This window comes from Cucumis melo, chromosome 9 (assembly GCF_025177605.1).
Source record: "Cucumis melo cultivar AY chromosome 9, USDA_Cmelo_AY_1.0, whole genome shotgun sequence".
In the NCBI taxonomy this organism is placed as follows: domain Eukaryota; kingdom Viridiplantae; phylum Streptophyta; class Magnoliopsida; order Cucurbitales; family Cucurbitaceae; genus Cucumis; species Cucumis melo.
The window spans coordinates 486124-498623 of NC_066865.1; the positions used below are offsets into that span (position 1 = coordinate 486124).

Here is a 12500-nt window from a genome sequence, read left to right on the forward strand (position 1 = left end):
ATTTCCCGCTCTATTCCTACACTCTACTCTTCGAAGATACTTCGATCGTTCATCACTTGCCGTTCATTGGTCCTCCATTGCATTTCGTTGCTTCTCCTTTTCGAACCATTAAATCAACTTTGAGTCTTTTCTCTTATTTCAGTGAGTTTTATCTCTAACCCATTTTTAATTTATTTGCTGTAAATGTTTGGTTTAGGTATTTGTTGTGAGTTTCATCCATCTGGTTTAGGCTTTTTTGGAATCGACTTATTTGCTGGAAATTAGTAAGTCTCTTAGGCCTTCATGGTTTATCTCGCACGTATCTCGCACACATCTCGCACATTCCAAACTTTTACTATTTATTTCGAAATGAAATTGGTACCCCTGCTAATCCATTTGGAGTGATTCTATTGATGTTTAGTAAGTCTCTTAGGCCCTCATGGTTTATCTCGCACGTATCTCGCACACATCTCGCACATTCCAAACTTTCACTATTTATTTCGAAATGAAATTGGTACCCCTGCTAATCCATTTGGAGTGATTCTATTGGTGTTTAGTAAGTCTCTTGGGCCTTCACGGTTTATCTCGCACGTATCTCGCACACATCTCGCACATTCCAAACTTTCACTATTTATTTCGAAATGAAATTGGTACCCCTGCTAATCCATTTGGAGTGATTCTATCGATGTTTAGTAAGTCTCTTAGGCCCTCATGGTTTATCTCGCATGTATCTCGAGCGTATCTCGCACACATCTCGCACATTCCAAACTTTCACTATTTATTTCAAAATGAAATTGGTACCCCTGTTAATCCATTTGGAGTGATTCTATTGATGTTTGTTAAGTCTCTTAGGCCCTCGTGGTTTATCTCACATGTATCTCGCACCTTCCAAATTTCACTATTTATTTTAACTTTCACCATGCTGTTATGACATGTTTAGTCAGTCTCTTATGCAATTATTATTTCATTTGTTCCTTTTTGTTCAGGCTTCAATTATGACATCGACATCGACTGATGGACCCGCGTACAAGATTAATCCTTCTCATCCTTGGCCAGTTATCATTGTCGACTCCATTCCACTACAACGAAATAATAGTGATTGTGGCGTATTCACCATTAAGTATTTTGAGTACATAGCTGCTGGTTTTGATTTAGATACATTATATCAAGAAAACATGTCCTACTTTAGAAAACAATTGGCATTTCGATTATGGACCAACACTCCTATGTATTGAACTTTGTTGCGAGATTTGTAGGAGTTGTATATCATGTATGTTGCAAAATATGTATCGATTCTTCTCTATAATGCACAAGTATAGATGCTATATAAATTAGAATAAACGTAGTTTATGAATGGTCAATTGATGACATTCAAATATCATATTTGTTTGCAAAACTACTTGTAGGTAAACGATCGCTTAATATTTTTTATGTTTATTAAGAAAATCGTTTAGACTTTACTAAACGATCGCTTAAAGATATATGCACGATCTTTTACATTAGTGTGATTACATATAAACGATCGCTTAATATATAAATTAAAGCAGTTGAGTAGCAAAGAATTAAAAAATATATAAATTAAAGAATTACAAACTAAACGAATAGTCGTGTGAAATATATAAACGATCGTTTAATACAATTAAACGATCGTTTAGTTATTTTAAACGATCGTTTAGTTACGTTAAACGATCTTTTAGTTACATTAAACGATCGTTTAACGTAACTAAACGATCGTTTAGTTATTTTAAACGATCGTTTAGTTATTTTAAACGATCGTTTAGTTATATTTAAACGATCGTGAAACCAGTTTGTATATTAAACAAATTAAAATCTGTGTCAATACGTTTGTGTTTTTTGTGTTCCTAAATGAATAAGCCAGCTGTTATTTTTGTCTTCTTCATCTATCTAGAAGCACATAAAGTATGAATGTTTGGAGACATCATTAAGAAAACACATCCAGATAGATAAATAACAAATTGAAAGAAAAGGAACATTCATTAATTAGTGTAATAATTAGTACATTGGTAGAGAAATTTTTAAATTTGTATGCTGGACTTCTCGGTATATGAAATTGTATTAGTACACGTTAATCTGTTGTGACCTATTTCTTTACTTCAACTCTTTTGACTACTTTCGGAGGTAAAACAATCATATGTAGATAGTCTTCGCTTGTCTTCCAAGCTGACTGATTTACAATTAGGTAGACGGCCTCCGCATATGCTGCCAACAAACATTCATTGGTGTAATAATTAACACATAATCTATAAACATTTATATTGCGATCTCGTGCTGCAGCAATGACATGTGAGCATGGTAGTTGCTTAGCTTGAAACTCCTTGCAAGTGCACTCTTGCAAACTAAATCTTTTACTTCAATTCATTTTTCACTACCCATTGAACTTTCTAGGGAAATTGCCAAAAATAGCTTTAAAAAGGAGGGTTAAATGACTTTTGGGATAGTTTTTGAAAATAAAGAGTTTTAGGATAATTTATGTGTGAATGGACAAAAATGTCCTTCATTAAATTTCTCCTTCTCCTTCCCTTTCCTTTGGGAAATTGCCAAAAATAGCTTAAAAAAGGAGGGTTAAATGACTTTTGGGATAGTTTTTGAAAATAAAGAGTTTTAGGACAATTTATGTGTGAATGGACAAAAATGTCCTTCATTAAATTTCTCCTTCTCCTTCCCTTTCCCTTTCCCTTCTCTTCCACGTAAAAGCTTTCAGCTTTCGCTTTCCCTTCTCTTTCGCGTAGAGTTGTTTCCTTTTCCCTTCTCTTTTGTGTAGAACACCTGAAGTAAAAAAAAAAAAAATCGCTCTGCTCCGATACTTTGCTCTGCTCTAGTGTCGTTCGAAGATACTCCGACCATTCGTCTCTTGCCGTTCGTCGATCCTCTAGTGCATTTCGTCGCTCCTTCTTTTCAAACCATTCAATCAACTTTGAGCGTTTTCTCTTATTTCGGTGAGTTTCATCTCTAACCCATTTTTAATTTATTTGCTGTAAATATTTGGTTTAGGTATTTGTTGCGAGTTTCATCCGTAAATGTCTGGTTTAGGCTATTTTGGAATGGAATTATTTGTTGTAAATTAGTTTAGTCAAAGTTTGGTTTAGGTTCTTAGAAAGTTCAATGGGTAGTGAAAAATGAATTGAAGTAAAAGATTTAGTTTGCAAGAGTGCACTTGCAAGGAGTTTCAAGCTGAGCAACTACCATGCTCACGTGCCATTGCTGCAGCACGAGATCGCAATATAAATGTTTATAGATTATGTGCTAATTATTACACCAATGAATGTTTGTTGGCAGCATATGCGGAGGCCGTCTACCTAATTGTAAATCAGTCAGCTTGGAAGACAAGCGAAGACTATCTACATATGATTGTTTTACCTCCGAAAGTAGTCAAAAGAGTTGGTCGACCGAAGAAAAAAAGGATTTCAAGTGTTGGTGAAGCTCCGAAATTGCATAAGTGTGGTCGATGTAAAGAAATAGGTCACAACAGATTAACGTGTACCAATACAATTTCATATACCGAGAAGTTCAGCATACAAATTTAAAAATTTCTCTACCAATGTACTAATTATTACACTAATTAATGAATGTTACTTTTCTTTTAGTTTGTTATTTATCTATCTGGATGTGTTTTCTTAATGATGTCTCCAAACATTCTTACTTTATGTGCTTCTAGATAGATGAAGAAGACGAAAATAACAACTGGCTTATTCATTTAGGAACACAAACGTATTGACACAGATTTTAATTTGTTTAATATACAAACTGGTTTCACGATCGTTTAAATATAACTAAACGATCGTTTAGTTACGTTAAACGATCGTTTAAAGTAACTAAACGATCGTTTAATGTAACTAAAAGATCGTTTAACGTAACTAAACGATCGTTTAAAATAACTAAACGATCGTTTAATTGTATTAAATGATCGTTTATATATTTCACACGACTATTCGTTTAGTTTGTAATTTTTTAATTTATATATTTTTTAATTCTTTGCTACTCAACTGCTTTAATTTATATATTAAGCGATCGTTTATATGTAATCACACTAATGTAAAAGATCGTGCATATATCTTTAAGCGATCGTTTAGTAAAGTCTAAACGATTTTCTTAATAAACATAAAAAATATTAAGCGATTGTTTACCTACAAGTAGTTTTGCAAACAAATATGATATTTGAATGTCATCAATTGACCATTCATAAACTACGTTTATTCTAATTTATATAGCATCTATACTTGTGCATTATAGAGAAGAATCGATACATATTTTGCAACATACATGATATACAACTCCTACAAATCTCGCAACAAAGTTCAATACATAGGAGTGTTGGTCCATAATTGAAATGTCAATTGTTTTCTAAAGTAGGACATGTTTTCTTGACATAATGTATCTAAATCAAAACCAGCAGCTGTGTACTCAAAATACTTAATGGTGAATACGCCACAATCACTATTATTTCGTTGTAGTGGAATGGAGTCGACAATGACAACTGGCCAAGGATGGGAAGGATTAATCTTGTACGCGGGTCCATCAGTCGATGTCGATGTCATAATTGAAGCCTGAACAAAAAAGAACAAATGAAATAATAATTGCATAAGAGACTGACTAAACATGTCATAACAGCATGGTGAAAGTTAAAATAAATAGTGAAAGTTTGGAAGGTGCGAGATACATGCGAGATAAACCACGAGGGCCTAAGAGACTTAACAAACATCAATAGAATCACTCCAAATGGATTAACAGGTACCAATTTCATTTCGAAATAAATAGTGAAAGTTTGGAATGTGCGAGATGTGTGCGAGATACGTGCGAGATACATGCGAGATAAACCATGAGGGCCTAAGAGACTTACTAAACATCAATAGAATCACTCCAAATGGATTAGCAGGGGTACCAGTTTCATTTCGAAATAAATAGTGAAAGTTTGGAATGTGCGAGATGTGTGCGAGATACATGCGAGATAAACCATGAGGGCCTAAGAGACTTACTAAACATCAATAGAATCACTCCAAATGGATTAGCAGGGGTACCAATTTCATTTCGAAATAAATAGTGAAAGTTTGGAATGTGTGAGACGTGTGCGAGATGTGTGCAAGGTGTGTGCGAGATAAACCATGAAGGCCTAAGAGACTTACTAAACGTGCATAGAATCACTCTAAATGGATTATGAGGTGTACTAATTTGATTTTAAAATAAATAGTGAAAGTTTGGAAGGTGCGAGATATGTGCGAGATAAACCATGAGGGGCTAATACAAACTAAACATGCATAGAACAATACAAACTAATGCATATAAACATGCATAGAATCACTCCAAATGGATTAAAGTGAAAGTGATCAAAGTGAAAGCCAGAATGGTTTGAGAAGGATCCATAGCGGCATGAAATTGCTCACAATATAAGACAATAATACACAATAGATAGAAAGCAATGTAGATAAAAAAACTCACTGCTAAATAAAAGAGCTTCAATTGCACTTCTAAGAGGTAGCCAATTCAGATTTAAAGAAGGGATCCCAAGAAAAAGAAGCAAAATGCCAACTATATTTAACTTCAATTCATTTCACTACCCATTTAACTTTCTAAGAACCTAAACCAAACTTTGACTAAACTAATTTCCAGCAAATAAGTCGATTCCAAAAAAGCCTAAACCAGATGGATGAAACTCACAACAAATACCTAAACCAAACATTTACAGCAAATAAATTAAAAATAGGTTAGAGATAAAACTCACTGAAATAAGAGAAAAGACTCAAAGTTGATTTAATGGTTCGAAAAGGAGAAGCAACGAAATGCAATGGAGGACCAATGAACGGCAAGTGATGAACGATCGAAGTATCTTCGAAGAGCAGAGTGTAGGAATAGAGCGGGAAATTTCAAAAGCCAACAAAAGGTGATTTTTTTTTACTTGAGGTGTTCTACGCGAAAGAGAAAGGAAAGAGAAACAACTGTACGCGAAAGAGAAGGGAAAGCCAAAGCTGAAAGTTTTTACGTGGAAGAGAAGGGAAAGGGAAAGAGAAATTTAATGAAGGACATTTTTGTACATTCACACCTAAATTGTCCTAAAACTCTTTATTTTCAAAAACTATCCCAAAAGTCATTTAACCCTCATTTTTTAAGTTATTTTTGGCAATTTCCCCTTTCCTTTTCCCTTCTCTTCCACGTAAAAGCTTTCAGCTTTCGCTTTCCCTTCTCTTTCGCGTAGAGTTGTTTCCTTTTCCCTTCTCTTTTGTGTAGAACACCTAAAGTAAAAAAAAAAAAAAAAAAATCGCTCTGCTCCGATACTTTGCTCTGCTCTAGTGTCGTTCGAAGATACTCCGACCATTCGTCTCTTGCCGTTCGTCGATACTCTAGTGCATTTCGTCGCTCCTTCTTTTCAAACCATTCAATCAACTTTGAGCGTTTTCTCTTATTTCGGTGAGTTTCATCTCTAACCCATTTTTAATTTATTTGTTGTAAATATTTGGTTTAGGTATTTGTTGCGAGTTTCATCCGTAAATGTCTGGTTTAGGCTATTTTGGAATGAAATTATTTGCTGTAAATTAGTTTAGTCAAAGTTTGGTTTAGGTTCTTAGAAAGTTCAATGGGTAGTGAAAAATGAATTGAAGTAAAAGATTTAGTTTGCAAGAGTGCACTTGCAAGGAGTTTCAAGCTGAGCAACTACCATGCTCACATGTCATTGCTGCAGCACGAGATCGCAATATAAATGTTTATAGATTATGTGCTAATTATTACACCAATGAATGTTTGTTGGCAGCATATGCAGAGGCCGGCCGCCTACCTAATTGTAAATCAGTCAGCTTGGAAGACAAGCGAAGACTATCTACATATGATTGTTTTACCTCCGAAAGTAGTCAAAAGAGTTGGTCGACTGAAGAAAAAAAGGATTCCAAGTGTTGGTGAAGCTCCGAAATTGCATAAGTGTGGTCGATGTAAAGAAATAGGTCACAACAGATTAACGTGTACCAATACAATTTCATATACCGAGAAGTCCAGCATACAAATTTAAAAATTTCTCTACCAATGTACTAATTATTACACTAATTAATGAATGTTACTTTTCTTTTAGTTTGTTATTTATCTATCTGGATGTGTTTTCTTAATGATGTCTCCAAACATTCTTACTTTATGTGCTTTTAGATAGATGAAGAAGACGAAAATAACAACTGACTTATTCATTTAGGAACACAAAAAACACAAACGTATTGACACATATTTTAATTTGTTTAATATACAAACTGGTTTCACGATCGTTTAATGTAACTAAAAGATCGTTTAACGTAACTAAATGATTGTTTAAAATAACTAAACGATCGTTTAATTGTATTAAACGATCGTTTATATATTTCACACGACTATTCGTTTAGTTTGTAATTCTTTAATTTATATATTTTTTAATTCTTTGCTACTCAACTGCTTTAACTTATATATTAAGCGATCGTTTATATGTAATCACACTAATGTAAAAGATCGTGCATATATCTTTAAGCGATCGTTTAGTAAAGTCTAAACGATTTTCTTAATAAACATAAAAAATATTAAGCGATCGTTTACCTACAAGTAGTTTTGCAAACAAATATGATATTTGAATGTCATCAATTGACCATTCATAAACTACGTTTATTCTAATTTATATAGCATCTATACTTGTGCATTATAGAGAAGAATCGATACATATTTTGCAACATACATGATATACAACTCCTATAAATCTCGCAACAAAGTTTAATACATAGGAGTGTTGGTCCATAATTGAAATGCCAATTGTTTTCTAAAGTAGGACATGTTTTCTTGACATAATGTATCTAAATAAAAACCAGCAGCTATGTACTCAAAATACTTAATGGTGAATACGCCACAATCACTATTATTTCGTTGTAGTGGAATGGAGTCGACAATGACAACTGGCCAAGGATGGGAAGGATTAATCTTGTATGTGGGTCCATCAGTCGATGTCGATGTCATAATTGAAGCCTGAATAAAAAAGAACAAATGAAATAATAATTGCATAAAAGACTCACTAAACATGTCATAACAGCATGGTGAAAGTTAAAATAAATAGTGAAAGTTTGGAAGGTGCGAGATACATGCGAGATAAACCACGAGGGCCTAAGAGACTTAACAAACATCAATAGAATCACTCCAAATGGATTAACAGGGGTACCAATTTCATTTCGAAATAAATAGTGAAAGTTTGGAATGTGCGAGGTGTGTGCAAGATGTGTGCGAGATACGTGCGAGATGCATGCGAGATAAACCATGAGGGCCTAAGAGACTTACTAAACATCAATAGAATCACTCCAAATGGATTAACAGGGGTACCAGTTTCATTTCGAAATAAATAGCGAAAGTTTGGAATGTGCGAGATGTGTGCGAGATACGTGCGAGATACATGCGAGATAAACCATGAGAGCCTAAGAGACTTACTAAACATTAATATTACACTCCAAATGGATTAGCAGGGGTACCAATTTCATTTCGAAATAAATAGTGAAAGTTTGGAATGTGTGAGACGTGTGCGAGATACGTGCAAGATGTGTGCAAGATGTGTGCGAGATACGTGCGAGATAAACCATGAAGGCCTAAGAGACTTACTAAACATGCATAGAATCACTCTAAATGGATTATGAGGTGTACTAATTTGATTTTAAAATAAATAGTGAAAGTTTGGAAGGTGCGAGATATGTGCGAGATAAACCATGAGGGGCTAATACAAACTAAACATGCATAGAACAATACAAACTAATGCATATAAACATGCATAGAATCACTCCAAATGGATTAAAGTGAAAGTGATCAAAGTGAAAGCCAGAGTGGTTTGAGAAGCATCCATAGCGGCATGAAATTGCTCACAATATAAGACAATAATACACAATAGATAGAAAGCAATGTAGATAAAAAAAAACTCACTGCTAAATAAAAGAGCTTCAATTGCACTTCTAAGAGGTAGCCAATTCAGATTTAAAGAAGGGATCCCAAGAAAAAGAAGCAAAATGCCAACTATATTTAACTTCAATTCATTTCACTACCCATTTAACTTTCTAAGAACCTGAACCAAACTTTGACTAAACTAATTTCCAGCAAATAAGTCGATTCCAAAAAAGCCTAAACCAGATGGATGAAACTCACAACAAATACCTAAACCAAACATTTACAGCAAATAAATTAAAAATGGGTTAGAGATAAAACTCATTGAAATAAGAGAAAAGACTCATGGAGGACCAATGAACGGCAAGTGATGAACGATCGAGGTGATTTTTTTTTTTACTTGAGGTGTTCTACGCGAAAGAGAAGGGAAAGAGAAACAACTGTACGCGAAAGAGAAGGGAAAACCAAAGCTGAAAGTTTTTACGTGGAAGAGAAGGGAAAGGGAAAGAGAAATTTAATGAAGGACATTTTTGTACATTCACACCTAAATTGTCCTAAAACTCTTTATTTTAAAAAACTATCTCAAAAGTCATTTAACCCTCCTTTTTTAAGTTATTTTTGGCAATTTCCCAACTTTCTAAGAACCTAAACCAAACTTTGACTAAACTAATTTACAGCAAATAATTCCATTCCAAAATAGCCTAAACCAGACATTTACGGATGAAACTCGCAACAAATACCTAAACCAAATATTTACAACAAATAAATTAAAAATGGGTTAGAAATGAAACTCACCGAAATAAGAGAAAACGCTCAAAGTTGATTGAATGGTTTGAAAAGAAGGAGCGACGAAATGCACTAGAGGATCAACGAACGACAAGAGACGAATGGTCGGAGTATCTTCGAACGACACTAGAGCAGAGCAAAGTATCGGAGCAGAGCGATTTTTTTTTTTTTTTTACTTCAGGTGTTCTACACAAAAGAGAATGGAAAAGGAAACAACTCTACGCGAAAGAGAAGGGAAAGCGAAAGTTGAAAGCTTTTACGTGGAAGAGAAGGGAAAGGGAAAGGGAAGGAGAAGGAGAAATTTAATGAAGGACATTTTTGTCCATTCACACATAAATTGTCCTAAAACTCTTTATTTTCAAAAACTATCCCAAAAGTCATTTAACCCTCCTTTTTTAAGCTATTTTTGGCAATTTCCCAAGAATATCAAGGAAAGAAAACGTAAGAAATCGTTATGAAATATTGATTATAAATATATTTGCTGTGTCTTCCCATCTGGAAATTATACCATATCTATTCATTCAAAGCATCAGATTTTGTTTCCATTTATATATACAAACCGTCAAACTAATATATATATATATATATATACACGAATTGACATCAACACAGCTTGCATCAGATATTATATCACAATCAAAACCACGAAAGAAATATAATTTCATCAAAGCAGCTAGCAGTAGTGATTATGGAGAAGAAGACACTCATTTCCCTTCCTCTCTTATCTTTTCTTCTCCTCTGCCTTTTTTCCATTTCTCATTCTCAAGGTAATTAAGCTTTTCAATTTCCATTAATGAAATGCTAAGAAAATCGAGTATGTTATCCACATTTTTTTTTTATTGTTTGGATGATATATAAACACATGTGTTGAAAATTGATGTATATGTATATGAATGGCGGGGGGATGCATGCAGGTTTTTCGTCTGAGGATCAATCAAAAACATGCCCAGTGAAATTTGCATCAACAGGGACATGTTCAGGGCCATTTGGAATATCAGAATGTTACCATGAAGCAATGGCAAAATACGGAAACATTCCACCGAAGGGTTGTCAATGCATTCCTAATGGCGTTAATTCTCGCTTTTGCCTATGCAATATCATTTGTTAATCAATACAACCAAATAAATAATGAGTGCTTGTAATAAATATATACCAAGCCCAATATCAATGTTAACATTATATACCCTTCATGATCTTCTGATCTCTTTCTCTTAATTATATATTCAAAACAATTTATTTTATACATCCATGAATTACGGATCAACATATATATATTCACGGCCCCAAGAGGTTAGATGTTCGGATTTGTCTCTCCCCCACATATTTTTGGACTAAAAGAAAAACTAGTACATATTTAACTTTGGACTCCAAACAAACAAATAAATAATAAGAGCATGAAATTGGCTCATGAAGCATAAGAAATGTATTATATCAATCTCCACGGTTCCCTCCCTCTCCCTATTGTCAATAATTATAATAAGTTACTACATATTTCTAACCTAATATAATCCCGTTCTGTACTTTCAAAATGGTTTATATTTGTGATCTATGAAATTTATCATCGCATTAAATTTGTCGTTAAATATATAGCTTTCTTTGCAAAGACTTTTTAGCAACTTGTATAAATCGTCGTAACGATCAGTCGCTAAAGCCAAGTCAGAGAATCCCATTTGCAGCGTTGGCGTATTAAACAAAACGTTCCAACCTACAACAAAACCCTACACGTTGCATCATATGAAAGTTGCAACGTCCGACTCTACTCAAAAGTTGTACGACGCGACGTTTACTAATATTAAATAATTTCATTTCTCTCGTTCTTTCTACAATTTCTCCTTGATTTTTTTTCTAGGTATTATTACATCTTGTTAACATTATATATATATCAAAATAGAAAAAAAAAATAAAAATAAAACCAATTAACATTTAATAACGCACTTAAATGACTATTTTGTTCTAAATTATATTGGTAACCTTACAATATAATCTAGAACTGTGAGATCCGTGTTGGAATAAAAGGGTGGATTTCAGAAATAAAGATTTAAGTAAGAGGATTGTAGAGTTGGATCTTGGTCGGACAATCATATAGAATCTCAGACAAGATTGAAAGCAGAAGGTTCATCCCAAGGATCTTAGTCTAGTCGAGATTGAAGGTAAAAGAGAAAAAAGGAAGGATCTCAGGGCAAATTCGAGGTTGTGTTTGGCCTAGACTGGAAACAAAAAGAAAATTTTTAGGGTTCTGGGTGGATCTCGGGCTGATCTCGATCGAGAATCCAGATGTCTTAAGTATATTACATAGATTTTGTGGCTAAGCAGGAGCTTGCAAATTTTTTGAAACTTAAGAATGATTAGTTTACTTTGGGCTTAATTAGTTTAAATAAGAGAGTAAGATAAAAGAAAAGAGGTTATTCTCGGAGATTATACAAAGAGACGGATTGAAGCGTTGTGCTGTGAGAAGCTATAAGATGCATGCAGGACCAGACGTTTGACAAAAACAAAATAGCATTTATGTATAACAACATTTACAAAGTAAGTTATATATCAAATGTGGTATCATAAAAGAGGTGGGAAAAGAAAGATGATCAATTCCCTCACTCTGCCTTCGACAAAAATATATGATTTACTTAATAATCCTACACGTATACACAATTGCACATTAGTCATGGAGAAATTATCTTGTAGTTACATTGAAAAGAATCACTTTATTTAACTCTATGCTAAAACAAAGAACACAACCCAATAGATTGAAAGAAGAACGTTTTTTTTTTTTTCAAGACTAAAATGAACCTTGTCGACTTTATTAAACCTCAAGATCAACTGAAACAACATATTGTCGTAGGGAGGTGTAAAAGACATAAAAATTCTAT

The 12500-nt window shown here is 33.7% G+C and overlaps 1 long non-coding RNA gene across 1 annotated transcript; it reads right to left on the reverse strand.

The window, feature by feature from the left end:
- Positions 1-1955: 1955 nt before the first annotated feature.
- On the reverse strand, positions 1956-9794 carry LOC127150990 (uncharacterized). The gene is made up of 2 exons (XR_007823650.1): positions 9646-9794; positions 1956-2199 (listed from the first exon to the last, which is right to left on the reverse strand). It is a non-coding gene; the product is annotated as an uncharacterized LOC127150990 (long non-coding RNA).
- Positions 9795-12500: the final 2706 nt, after the last annotated feature.